At 31.8% G+C, this 15,482-nt stretch overlaps 2 long non-coding RNA genes across 2 annotated transcripts in view; both read left to right on the plus strand.

Moving 5' to 3' along the window:
* LOC143066227 (uncharacterized) overlaps nt 1-15,482 on the plus strand; it is a 257,038-nt gene that overhangs the window by 214,447 nt on the left and 27,109 nt on the right. The window lies entirely within an intron of this gene.
* Nucleotides 1,516-9,000, plus strand: LOC143071132 (uncharacterized). Its single transcript, XR_012976809.1, has 4 exons — nt 1,516-1,597; nt 4,122-4,299; nt 6,491-6,669; nt 8,673-9,000. It is a non-coding gene; the product is annotated as an uncharacterized LOC143071132 (long non-coding RNA).

Consider the following 15,482-nt stretch of genomic DNA (forward strand, 5'->3'; position numbering starts at 1 on the left):
ACTTTTGAATAATTTTAATCGGGAAACTCCTGTCAAGGACGGCAGTAAAAATCACGATTTGTAAACAAGCTTTAAGCTGGGGTCACACATTCACGATTTTTACTGCCGTTCTTGACAGGACCATTCCCGATTAAAATTTGTCAAAAGTCTCATCAAGAACCTGTGAATCGTTGATGGAAATTCAAACTTTAATTAAAATTTGTAAAAAGATAATTTAATCACGACAACAATCAGATATTATTCAGGAAGCGTCGATATTCAACTGTTTCCAAGCGAATCTGTCCCGATAATCCCGTTCTCAATCCGCTTCAAATACGATTTGTATCTTTCGCATGGTAAAATTCGACCGAGTCTGTCACGACTGCGTCCCGATTCTACCGAATGTAATCCGACAGAGATCAGACAGTGACCAGACAGTGAACCGACGCTTACAGAAGTTATCCGTTCGAAAACTGTCGGCATACTCGGGATGATCATGTCCTGTCGGAACATAATCCTATCAAGGTCCGCTCTATCGTATTGTAAACGGCGTCATCGGGTGTCAGTCGTATTGTATTCTGTAATTGTCGGCACTCTGACGTGGGTATCATTGACGAATTTCGTATTTTTAACGGAACTGTTCCGGAACGGTTTCTGCAAAGACGGTTTGCAATCGACAAGATCTGGATGCAATCTGAACTCAATCGGCAGAAAACCAGCAATGAAAAATTCCTCCAGATCATTCCCGTTCCACCGGACACCGTCCAGAAAACACTGAACATTGTTAGGATTTTGATCCGATACATCAAAATCTGTCACGACATAGTCACGCTTGTTATTAGACTAGACAAAATCGGCTGAGTTTCCCAGAATGTTACGGGACGCACCGTACCTAACTTTCGGGGTGCTTCGCCGAACTATCCGGACCATTCTAGACCAGTAGGAATCTGTTACGAACTTAAACGACTGCAGTCAGTAATTGATAGGACATTCCAGATAATTGAGGATAGTGATCCGACATTTTCACTTTTCGTGTCTTATCGCTGTCTGATCTCAAACGGGAGTAATAATAGGCAATGTGTGAACCCGCATTAGGAGTAACTACAAAGACTGGTCGGCTGAGAGTCGGAATAATTTCGATTGTAGCCTTGTCATATATCACGGCTCATCAATTTTGGTTTGATATTTGAAAGCAGTCTTCCCATTTATATTATAATACAATGATGTTTTTATCCTATTAATTCATGCTGACAACAAAACTCGTTCAAAAACTGAAACATCAACATATGTAATAAGATGCAGGTTTAGAGAAAACATATCACAATAAATAGAAATCTTAATTTATACAGCTATAACGAGAAGTATTCGAGTTATATACTGTAACAAGCATATTTTATCATTATCCCAAAATTGTCATGGTTATTTACATACTTATTTCCTGTAAGAACGAAGCGGACAACACGAAAAAACTGTTGACGTATAGGGAAGAAAATTATTACTTGAAACAGATGCATATTTTTTTTGTAACTTGTCCAACAAAAAGGTACGAGTGCAACAACATAAATATTACTATCACAAGTCAACATGTTTGGATATCTGTTTTTGTTCCAAATCATAGGTTTGTTTATTAATACTATAGTTATAACACATTATATTATTTGATTTATAAGCTCGTGCCATTATATATTTGTATGTACGAACGAAATAAGTGTTTAATATTTAGGTTTTTACATTGTATATTTCATATTAATTGTTTTTTTTCTCTCATTTTAGTTAACAAAAGGTGTATTCATAACGTAATATCAAATATAAAAAATGAGATCCTTCGATTTTATATATCCACCTAGAAAAAGTTAAAAGAAAATTACAAATTTAAGCAAATATGATTTTTTTTTATCAAAGAAAAGGATGACTTAGGTAAACGAAATGTGTAATACAGAGCATCGATGCTAACCGTCTTTTAGTTTCTAATTTAATGGATGACACGTTGAAGTCGTTGTAATAGTTTTTGACATAATTGGTGTATTCCTTGACTCATTAGCAAATATATCACCTCATATTGTTTTATACTGGTGAAAAGCTTGAGATACATCATCAATTAAGCATATCCTGGTCACAATTAGTACGTGTGATAATATCAGCAGTTCAGGATCTGCTCAAGCAAACAATGGTTTACCCCGCAAGAATGATTGTGAGCTTGTCAGAATTCAGGAGCCAGTTGTTTAGTGGTTGTCGCTGTTCGTATGTCATATTTCCTTTTTGTGAATTGTTTTACATAAATTAGGCTTTTCGTTTTCTATATTTAATCGTTCACATTTTTAACGTCGGGCCTTTTAATAGCCAATTATTCGGTATGGTTTTTTTTCATTGTTGAAAGCGGTAGGAACGGTAGTTTATAACTGCTCTCAAGCACATTTTTAAAAAATTGTTTTATAGCGATCTTATCGGCAATTATACCACAGGTAATTTTTGTCATATCTTATACAGCCTCTTTAGCGTTTTGTTTTCTTTCAAAGTTGTCTTTTTAATCATGCAATAAAATGTTTGTAAATTAAAAAATAGACATTTTAGTATTTGTACTTTTTATTTCATTAAATAACATAACAAAATTTCATACTCACAAAATAGGGAGTTCAAAACGTAATTAAGAAGAAAAGATGTAACTAAACTATATTCTCCTTTATGTACTACTACACGTTTTATTTATATAATAGTTCCTGTTAGGATTTATTTTCATAGCAGTTTATTGTATAAAAAAGCGCGCACATAGACAGATTTATAAACATTGACATACAAAAGTCTTTGACGAAATAAAACAAAAAAAAAACAAATACAAATGTTTTCTGAAGGAAGTACCTTCACAGGACAAGGAAAAAATATGATGCAAGAAGGAACTCAGTTTATAAATATAATCAATTTTCCGAAATACGACAAGGAGACAATATCTCTACGCCACAAATCTAAAACTGAAATACCTATTTGTGTAATGTACCTTAACAGATTTTTTAAGGTACATAACAAAGGTATCGTGTTTAAGTTTTGTTAATGATAAACACAAATTATACTCGGATGGAATGTCTTTTAACTAGTGTTCTCAACGGTTAACCGGTCGTTCGAACGGTTAACCGGTTAACCGTTCGAACGACCGAATACCAAAAACGCTAACCTGTTAACCGAACTTTTTTTCAATTCTAATAAATTTGTATTGGAATCATTAAATAGTTTTCTTTAGAAATTATCGTCGTGGTAATTAATTTGACGGATCAATTGTCCAGTATATTGATTGGTATTGTTAATCCAACAATATAAAATTAATTAGAACTTGTCTCTCAGTTTGGGGCAAGATCGTAAGGAAACATAATTAGTTTCATGTTTTTTTAACAGTAATTTTTAATCGGTAATACGATTAAATTGTACGATTTACTTCATTATTTCATTTTTGATCTTACATTGTTTAGAACTACATCTGAATGTGCAATCTCCGTCGTGCAAGTCCTTGTCATACTTTAAACTAAATGCTAACTCAAAACTATAAAAAGCAAACCAATGTGAATGTAATCAATGAATACTTAATGGTACGAATATCAGATTAATCAATTTTAATGGAAACACATCACATCATTTTTGGAGACAACAAGACAAAATGGAAGAATCATCGGTTTCAGACATATTCAATTCTACGCGATCAAGACGTTTTTTTTTTATTTTTCAATTTGAAGTTAGTACAAACGCCATAGTTGAGACCGTGTATTTGATTATTAAAAGTCAACTTCGACAGGAATCTTCACAGACAAGCCTTATAAAACCACAAGCAAAACTTCAATTCATCGTATTATAAAAACGTAAATGTATGACTTGGATGGAATGTAGTCACAAACATACCGACACTCATACCACATCTTCTTATATTGATGTGTAGGGTACTATTGATAAGGCCTTCAAACATTAGCTTAAACTACCGGTTAACCGGTTAATCGGTCGAACGTTTATACGAGTAACCGGTTACGCAAAAGTATACGATTTGATAACACTACTTTTAACAAATGTTTTTTTTCTCAAATGAAGCAATTTATATTAACCTAAGTACTTTTTTCAATTATGTCATAATACAACTAGTTTAACACAACGCATTTGTATTTCAGGAGTGGTCAAGAGTAAAGTATGCGTTTATTACATTTCTAGCTATCCCAATTCATATGCTAATGTTGAATATTGTCACTTCGGCTGTTGTTCCAAATATACCACAAGCCCATGTTGTCCTTCATCTTATTCATCATATACATCATACTTGGACGGCATAAGTAACTACAGCTATACGTTGTATGTATTTTATAAACTTTCTTTGTCCAGAGCATTGTATCATATCACATTAACAATTTAAAACATTCCTTTTTTTGTCTATGTGTTTCCAATCGTTAACTGAACACCATTCTGTTTTAAATCAGAAGATACTTTTGAACATACAAAAACACGATATAAACTTAACTCAATGTACATGTACTAACCTAAAAACATACACATATATCGATGGAAGTACAATATCAACCTAGAACTTGATCTTACAATTACCAATTAAACAAAACAAATAAATGAGTTCTGACGAATGATATACACGTCTTTGATACATATATTTCCGTGATCCTCCGTTTATTATTAGCCACTAGCAATTTTATAAATGTCTGTTTACCTCATAGCTCATGTTTGTGTTCATTTTGCGGTAATTTCACAGATATATAACTGGAAAAAACAACCCAAGCCGACATACGTGCAATACTTAGTATCAAATATGAAGTACTTTGAAAACATTCATGAATAATTCTCATAAATAAACATTATTAGATGTGGTATGGTTGCAAATAAGACAACTCTCTAAAATGACGTAGATATAAGGAACATTTTACTTGAGCTCTTATTTATTTACAAAATAATAAACAAAATCAAACATGGTAGATAGCGACCTAAACAACCCTTCAGGTATTAAATTACAACCAACTGACTTATGCCAGGTGAATAAGAAACGAATTTTAAATGTTTGCGAGCACTCAGCTAGTAATGTGTTATTAAATCTTCATTTCAGAATTTGTAACTACTACATTAGAATTGTGCGTAACACATAATAATCAAATAAATTTGGGGTTACAATGGTTTAATTACATCGCTTTGATATTTGAAACCAGTACTGTTTTTAAGACATACTTCATACTAAAGTTCAGTTTCAGGGTTACATTAGTTATTAAGGTAGATTCATGGCATACCGGTATCTTGGATTGTACTATCGCAGAACACAATCAGTCTAGTTATCTGCCAAAATCTGCAGACAGATGTGCAATTTTATTGGTTAGACTGTTTATTTATATGAAGAACACCTGCTGATTTATTGCATTATCCAAAATATTTAAAGATATACCAAATATTTGTGTTTTATAATAACTTTTTCAACTGAGCCATTTAAGGGGAGATAACTCTTTTAGTGAAACAATTATACTGGTCTGGAAGGTAAATTTTTAATTTTTACTTGTAGCAAGAAAAGTTCGGTGACACCATTTTTTTCTTTTTATTTCCTAAAACAAATTATAAAACCTATCTTCTCACAATTTATTTCACAATTCTATCTAATAGATTTCTTTTTATGCATAAAAATGTGTTTTTGTGTGATCATTCTAAGCAAATTTAGACAATTGTCAGCGGCTCGTAGCTTTTGAAATAGCACGGTGACCCATCCTTTTTATTATATTTTTGAAAAGAGCATAGAAAAAACGTCATTTTAGCAAAGTATCAAAAAAAATCTATCACGGGAAACTTATGCCTATGATCTACCTTAATTGGATATATTTAATGAACAATTTTAATACAGCAGTATGCAGATTTTAATTATTTAAAGTGTAACACTTGTAAATATCGTTAAACCGTTGTAACTCTGGAAAAAACGTGTTATAATTATAAGAAAGAAATGTAACGAAGTTCTGTATCTAGATTTTAAAAAGAAAAAAGTCATTACATGTTAGAGATTAACATTAAATGGTGAATGTCAAACTTGTCACCGAGTATAACAATCTCCTGTGGAGGCTACATCTGTTGAGACGTTTACCTGTGGATACATTTCTGACCTCCCCAAACCTAGGACCAGGTGAACACCATCACTTATGAAAAAATTATAATATCGGATCAAAAAGGTTTAATTTATTACAAAAGGAATAGTTGTCTCAATTAATTTTTTCGAGGCCTTTGATAGCTGACTATGCGATATATGTTATTATAGACATTATTGAATGCCGCACGATGACTTATGTCTTTTTATGTCTGTGCCAATGGACATCTTGTGGAGAGTGTCGCATTGACAATCAGACCACATCTTCTTATATTTATTTGTACCAAAATAAACAATCAAAAGAAGAAGAAACAAGTACATTTTACAAATCATATAGTTATCTCTGATTTTGCATGGTAACATATTAAGTTATCTTATTTGATAATCATGCAACGATATATCAAAAGTTTTCCCATTTTATAGTTCAACAGCTGAAACCATAGGGGCAGTTGTCGGTAGTCTCTGTGGTTTGGCTATCTTCGTTTCGATCATCTGCTTCATCTGCAAAAGAATGAGAGCTCAACAAGGCATACCAGGTCAGGTTTTATCTCCACCTGCTGTAACATACGTTACTACAACTGGTGACGCTGTCTCTTCGTCATGTGAGTTTAAATGCAAAGCAAAAAATATAAAATAACATAGAATGAAATTCAAAACAGTGTGGCTGTGGCCATTGATTGACACATGAAATTCATCCATTGACTGGGACAATTTAGGTGAACGTTTGTATGTAACGACCACTGTTCACTATGTACTTTTTAAAAACACTTAAACTATGGGGTCACCAAAGGTTCTCAACACCTTAATAAAGTAATTCGAAAAATTAATCAGAAATAACACGATGTTTTGATTTATATCAATTATATAAATAAAAACTTAGAGGTTATTCCTGATTAATTTTTCGAATTATTTTATAATTAAAGGCGTTAAGAAACCTTTGGTGACCCCACAGTTTAAATGTCTATCGTAGGTACGTCGTGAACAGTGGTCGTTACAGACAAACGTTCACGTAAATTGTCCCAGTCAATGGATGAATTTCATGTGTCAATCAATGGCCACAGCCACACTGTTTTGAATTTCATTCTATTTCCGAAGAAAATTCTAAATTATTATCTTGTTTGTGAAATTCGTTTTGATCTAAAGAATAAATGTGTTAAAGTAAATATGCTCTGAAGAAGAATAATGAAACGATGTAGATATTTTTGCAAACCTTCTTGATAATCGAATGGGTTATTGTGCTAACGAAGAGAAAACAACAATCAAATCAATCAAGCATACCGCTGATCATTAGTCTTAAATCGATTTGAACGAGAAAAAAAGAGGTACTCATTAAAACCAAAGGAAACATATCAATTTAAAAAGGAAAACAACGGAACAATAGAAGCACTGAACTACAACTAATTAGAAAACTTGTATAAAATCACCATATATACCAGAATTGAAATTTTGTATTTGCTCCACAAAAGACTCATCATTGAAGCTTGCATAAAAAAAAGTTAAAAAGGCCAAATAAAGTACGAAGTTGAAGAGAATTTAGGACAACAAATTCCTACAAGTTTTGCCAAATACAGCTAAGGTTATCTATTCATTCCTGAGGTAGAAAAGCCTTTATATTCCATAAATTCATAGTTTTGTAAACAGTTAACTGATATTAACATGTATGACCACATCAATGATCACTCATATCAACAGAACAGTGCTGACTGCTGGGCTTGTGATACCCTTAAGGAATAAAAAATCCACCAGAATTTATCGCAAATAAATGATATAATTTCAATATTGTAGATGGCAAAACCTCAAGCTTCTTTAAACAATTAACAATGCACAAACTATTCGGAAAACATTACAAAACGTATTATACTTTTCTAAAAATTAAAATAAAGTTTGACTTAAAAATACTATTATATTTCAATTTGAACTTTAATTTACATCAGTCATCAATTATTGATTGCTATATTCTAAGATGGAGATGCGACTTGATGTAATACATGAATGTCCTCACAAAATGTAAATTTCTAAATCAAACAACGTTCACACAAAGACCAAACATATCTTAAAGTAATAAAAATACCAGAGTGCTAGAATAAAAATGCACCATTTAAAAAAAACGGATGCAAAAAAAAAGTGAATCAACCCGTACTTTACTTCTTTACTATATAAATGAGAAAAATGCAGAACTTCTAAGAAAATTAAAACAGAAGCCCTACTCAAGTAGCAAAATTTAAAGCGCTAACACATAATTACTGTAATGTTCGTGACTTGGTGCAGATATTTTCTGATAAAAAAAAATGATGGATTAAACTTTATCTCATAGCTAGCTAAACCTCTCACTTATATGACAATTGCATTAAAATTCAATTATAATGTCAAATATGTGTGGACAAAATAAACAGACATAATAGGCACAAATGTCAAAAAAATACAGCAATCGTGTTCAAAAGTATCAAACAAAAATCGTTAATCTATTATATCAGCCTTAATTATTATTTCTAGTATTTGAAGTCATACTATATTCCATTTAAGCCAGTACTAATTTTTGTAATATTATTAAAGACTTATTTTAATTTATAACAGCCATCAATTTTTTAATTGCTATATTTTCTAGATCCTCAAACTGCTTTCCAAACCCAACTTGGAAGTAACATGAACATTATAGGCAGCACTGAACAACTGAATATTATCCCACGAAGTAATGGAAATACATCCTACCCTCCAAGCTACGACAACCTTGCTCATGACAACGAGAAATGAAGTTCTATGAACACACGCATATAGTTGATAAAGGATAAACGCATATGCAAAACAGCAATTTTAACTAATCTCTTATTCATTTCAAAGCATATTAAGTTTCGTAACGTTTTCTCAATAGCTTATTGTACTTTTGATGTTTAGTTTAGCATTGCATGTATTGTCATTTAAATTATTGAAATTAGTTGTTCCCATTAGTTGCAGTTCATTGTTTCTACTGTTCCGTTATTTTCCTCTTATAGTCAATGTGTTTCCCTCGGTTCAAGTTTGTTACCTCGATTTGGTTTCGATTAGTCGAGTTATGACTATGGAATAGTCATAAACTACTATTGCCTTCATTGGATTGCCATTTAGAATATTGAAATAAGATATAAAAAAAAACATATAATAATACGAAGGGCGTATACTTCATTATTGCACCGAACGAGAATATATTGCCTGTATGAAAATGAAGGTATTTCAATGGAATAGAGCTCCCCTTTTCTCCAGTGAAAAGTGTCTATACAATGCAATTGCGCCGTTCCTCGCGCGAAAACGAATGTAAATATCCTACAGCAGTGTTATGAAGGATATCAACTGCATCGATACGAGAAAAATTAAACGATCGACCGAAACGACTGTCTTTGTCTTTGTTTTTTGAAATAGCAGCGCGAGAAACATAAAAATCCACTGTTTTGATATCGGTTTTTACATGAAGTAATAACATACAACTAAAACGTTCCACAAATCAAAAATAACCTTAAAATCAATAGAAAGTATCGAGAAAGACCGTCCATGTGCTAAATCAGATAAATGATGATTACAAGAAAGAAAGGCAAACAAGGCGACAGGTTTTTCCTGGTAGACGTATGGTTCCATCACCAATCGACATAAGGTATAGTCCAATTAGAAATGGGAACAGACGACGATGAACCTGCCGTATCGAAAAGAGCTGAAAGTTTATAAAACTTGAAGAATGCTATCGTAGAGTGAATAGTAAAATGAATAGTTGATATACTTATCATGTCATCCTAAGCTTGTATTACGATCAACCAAGCCAAGATAAAAGGGGAATGTTGGAGACATATAACCTTCAAACAATTATTTATCAGGTGAATGATAGATATGACATGCTGGCACTGCAAGGCACTGTTATGTTAGATATTTAATTTTCAACAATTTAAAGATATAGAGTTTGGTATGATTGCAAATGAGAAAATGGCTAATAGAATGAAAGAAATGATGTGAGAATTCTACAATATGATTTACTAGTAGCTAAAAACAAGACATGGCATGAAAAAATGAGCAAAAGTTCAAAAGATAAAACCAACGGCCTGATGTATGTACAAAACAATAAAGGAAAAAATTGATAAACAACAATGAATAAAACGGATAACAATCACTGAATCACAGACTCCTGACTTGGAACAGACACATAAATAATGTAGCAGGGTTAAAAATGTTTGCGGCAGTCAACACTCCCCTGACCATATTTTCCGCATTTGGATAATACAATCATTATGGATATGTATCACATATCGTGAAGTTCAATTGAATTTCATTGCATTTTCATCTCGTTACCAGATCTTACACTATCCGACAGCCTTTACTTACTCTTTCATAAAACATATTCTCGATATACCAAATAATCAAGACTAACCAAAACAGTTCTGACACCTTTAAAACAGTTTCAAACATAAGATGTTCTAAGTTGGCCTGTTTAGCTTTCTGGTGGATTCGAGCGTCACTGATGAGTCTTTAGTTGACGAAACGCGCTTCTGGCGTATATACAAAATTTAGTCCTGGTATCTATGATGAGTTTATCTACTCATGAACATTTCTAGACAGAACTAATACTGGGTTCTTCCCGTGAACAGTTTATATACTACTGAACAGTATTATTTTAGTTCTCTTTTGTCTATTTTTCTTTCTTTCTTTCAATCTTTCTTTTTTCAATTTTTACGTTTTTCATGATTCTCCCATCTATTTTAAATTTCTAAATAGCTCTGAACCATGTATGTATCATTTCAAGACGCAGATATCAAAGGGACGTTAGCTTCATTCAATAAACGTAAGATTGTGAATTTTTAAAACAAACCAAACTGTTATAAGCATCTGATCTCATTAAAAAAAATCATTGGTTTTAACCATAACTTATTTTCTAAGGAGATAACCGCCCACAATGTATATGTTACAGGCATTTTCTAAATTTAGGCATTTTGTAAAATGACTGAATTTTTAGGCATTTTGTAAAATGCCTAAAGTTAACAGGCATTTTATAAAATGCCTAAAGTTGACAGGCATTTTATAAAATGCCAAAAAAAACCTAGTCATTTTGTAAAATGCCTGAAATTTTTAATGAAAATTTTACAAATTGCCTGGTCTGTTTCAGGCAAATTGTGTAAATATGAAATACATGAAATAGATGAAAACAATGTATTGTAAAGCTACAAAAAGGGTTGAGTTACATAAATTTAAGATTATTCTTTAAAAATGTAACAAGCGTTAATAAGAAAATCTGCAGGCTTCTAGGAGCCTGCATTGCTCATCTTGCAAAATATTGAAAATAAAAGTATGATACACTGATGGAATATTTTAACTATAATTGGTCAAGTAAAAAAAGGGACATAATCACATATGAAGATTTAGTTGCCTCATAGGCCAATTGAATATGCATGAAATATTTGCCACTTGAAAAGCATGCACCTTTCAATATCTGATACTATTACTTGTCATCTGTGTTCAAATGAAGAGGTTATCAAAAATGAAAGAAGGCATGCATCAGACTCAATGACAAAACAAGCTGTCAGGTTTGAAATCTATCGGAAAGAGTTTTGACAGAGTTAGATATTGGAGCAAATGTATTAGTTGCAATTCCCCATGTGGATCGAGGGAAAGGAGACCTGTGTTACCTTATGGCTGTTGTTTCTGGAAAGGAAGAGCATGGTTATCAACTGGAAATAAAAGATGGAATACTACGTGGACTTTACACCAGGAATCAGTATGACCGGGCTGACAGTAACTTTATTGCTATTCAATCTGTAAATTATGATAATGAAATATCCTTCAGTAAAGCTGTCAGTAAAGTTTCTTTGTGTGAAGGTCAGGGTTACACAAAATGTGGCTCACGGTAGTGCTAATGGTAAGACTTAATGTAACACTAAACGTTGTCTTTGCAAAAAGTCAGAAAAAATGTGTTGCTGTCATCCAATCATTACATGTAGCAAAAATAATTGTCATCTTCAGTGTTAATGTAAATGATTTAATTACAATTATAAAACTGTAACTGTTTAAATTGTATGCTATATTTAATGATAGAATAAAATCATCTGTTTGATATTTCCAGTCGTTAAATTTTGAGTACATTCCATTCAGTTTTAGTCTTTTAGGCATCTTGTAAAATGCCTTACAACTTTTTCAGGCATTTTATAAAATGCCTGAAAAAAATAGTCAATTTGTAAAATGTCTAAATCATGCAGGCATTTTTGAAAATGACTAAAAATTTCAGTCATTTTACAAAATGCCTAAATTTAGAAATCGCCTGTAACATATATACGTATAAGGAAGAAAATTCCTATTGGAAAAAATACAATAAGTTTGTTTAAATTCGAAAAGCGAAAGGTATTTCTTCAAAAAATAATTTTATCAACCAGCAATATGTTTGGGTACCTGTTTGTATTACAATTCATAGGTTTGTTTGGTTTTTTTTTCATGTTTATGCTTATTTTTAAAAAAATCGCTGTTTTAAAATAATAATTTCAAGCTCAGATTTAGGCTCAGTATCTTATACTTTTTTGTATTACAAGTTATAGGTCTGTTTGTTTGGTTTTTTTTTAAAGTTTTTTTTTAATTTTGAAAAAAAAAACCGCTGTTATTATTGTTTTTGTTTTTTTTATTTCAAACTCAGACTATAATATACTTGTATGTATACGCTATTCGTGTCTGATGCTTTTATTTTAAATCATTTGTTACTTAACTTTAATTGATAATTAAAATTGGGATATGATTTGTTAAAAATGGCTTTAATTTAAAAGGTACGCAAATTGGCGATATTACGTATGTGCAAACATCTGAGGAATGCAGAACTGCAATGGTTATCGAAAAATATAGCTACTGCATACATTGTGGCTCCTACTAGTAATCGTCTTGCACTATGCCCAGAGCAATAAACCACTAGACCACCTAGGCTCGACAAAAATCAAGCTTTCGGTGGCTGAGTGTTACCTTTCATCCTACGTCGTAACACAGTGCATGACATAAAAGGCATAAAAATGGAATATTACAGCTAATCTTAATGATGTCTCGTAGAGTATCTTACAAATTAATGTAGAATGCAGTCACAGAAATGATAATATTATAAGTACGTCTGAAACAGTGACAAATATACAACAAATTGTATCCATCGAGTCTTATAGTGATTTTAACTGGCTGTTACTGTATTTGTCCTGTTATAGATTCGAGGGTAGCTGTATTGAATCTCCAAGACTATAGCTGGAAGCGTCAACATAAGTTAAAACAGATAATGCATTTTAATAATAAAATTAAAAAAAGATAATCCTAAAATGTTTATTTTAATCTTATACGACAGACATACATGTGAGAGGTTCAGCTAGCGATCAAACCAGATTTAATCATCAATTTTCTATATAAGAAAACGCCTGTACCAAGTCAGGAACATGACAGTTGTTAACCATTCGTTTGATGTGCTTGAGTTTTTGATTTCGCTATTTGATAACATACTTTCCGTTTTGAATTTTCATCGGAGTTCGGCTTTTTTTTATTTTCCTTTCTGTTATATTTTTTGATTTAGGTTTTTGCAATTATGAAAACGGATTTTTCCCAAACTGATCATGAGTAACATTTTTTTTTTTTTTTTTTTTTTTTTTTTATAAACATTTACCATGTTTAGAGTTAAAGATGTTTTTGTCATATTAAAAATCTATCGAATAAATAAATCACAAATGGGTTCCGTTTTACAGTTGTCTTTTGTCGCGTATGCGAGTTTGTAACCAGACCAGTACAATGTAGATGTCATGTTGCATATTATTTTTTTTTTAACAACACAGAACGTATACAAGTTTCCAAAGCGCGAAGAAAAAGTGCGTATATAATTTGGAAAGAAGGTCAGTTTGAACACTTACTTTTGTGTGAGAACTGGCAAATGATTGTAATAGATGAAAGACAGCTCCACTATATATTTGCAGAATATTACTTGACTACCAAATTGAACAACATCGTGATAGAAAAAATGAAAGATTGTTATGCGCTTCAGTAAAAAGTTTGGTTTTCTTCATTTTATTTATTTATTGATCGAATGTTGAATAGTAACACTCAGGCTCTCAACTATCTAACGCATGATAAGGATGTGCAAACCATAATCTAGTTGCTGTCATTTTTGGTAGGAACTGATTTTTTAGAACACTGAAATAGAATTCGACGGTTTTAAATTTTGACAACCTCTTAAAAACAGTAGCACATGGTATAAGGCCTGAATTATACAGACCTATATGTTACCATAGAGCATATGCTTCTCAATCTTTTGAACAAACAATTGCATTGCTTTTAACTCTTAATTATACGCACAAACGCAACTTACTGTTGAGCGAGCAGTATTGAGGTAGGCATATTTAGAAACTTAACTATCCTTCGGGTGAAGACCCATCCGTGCGATAAGTTTCTTGTCTAAATTCTTTTATTCCTAAATTGGTTACCTTTGTTGAACCATCATGCAAAAGTGCAAAAAAATATTTAATCTCATTTAGTTTGAGGGCACAAAAACGTGATACAATAACATAATGAGATTAAGATAACATTATAAATTACTGCAAATAAAGAGGAATTTCACCTAAGATAACATTAAGAAGACAGGACAGATCGTAACTTATATATGTTGCTTTTAAAACGAAAATAAAACACTTTTTTCAAAAGAAAATTTCATTCTAATATATTGTATATAATATGCCAGACATTCAGTAATTTTTAAGCACCAATAAAAAGTCTTTGTGAAAATAAAAAGAAAAGAATCATTGATGCCGAAGGAGATATTTCTTAAGGAAGTACTTTAACATGAAACGGAAAATTTTTACAAGGAGGAACATCCTTTTAAAAAAACTTAGATTGACAAGTTTATATTTAAAAAAGTTAAACAAAAAAAAAAAAACACTCGCTCGGAGGGTACAATATTTATTTTGATCTTAATGTTTTGTTACTCGGATAATTTGATGTTGTCCACGGATCTTTCTGTTTTGTTTTTGAGAAATGCTTTACATTTAAAAAAAAAATATTTTGACATACTGGGTAGAGACAGTTTATTGTTTACGACTGTATATTGACCTCTAAATGTCGTTTGCCTGAGTGTTGGCAGTTGTGTGTCATTGGTATCTACCTAGCCTCCCCTCATTAATAATCACAATAATGAATAAAGTAAGAGGAATACGGTGAAAGTCAATAACAGAACCACACAGAAAATCTTCCTCAACCAATTAAATGCTCAAAACGCTTGACTCTCTGTGTTCAGATTGTTTCTCTCTAGTTCAATGCATCTTAACATTATTCAGTTAGAGAAAGAACATTCTAGTCGATTACTCTGATACCAGATAAGCACATGACATTGTATTACCAAGAAAAACACTATTATGCTACATGTACATGCGTATCAACTGATTTTTACGGTTATATAGCATTATTT

Source organism: Mytilus galloprovincialis, chromosome 1 (genome assembly GCF_965363235.1).
Source record: "Mytilus galloprovincialis chromosome 1, xbMytGall1.hap1.1, whole genome shotgun sequence".
Lineage (NCBI taxonomy): Eukaryota > Metazoa > Mollusca > Bivalvia > Mytilida > Mytilidae > Mytilus > Mytilus galloprovincialis.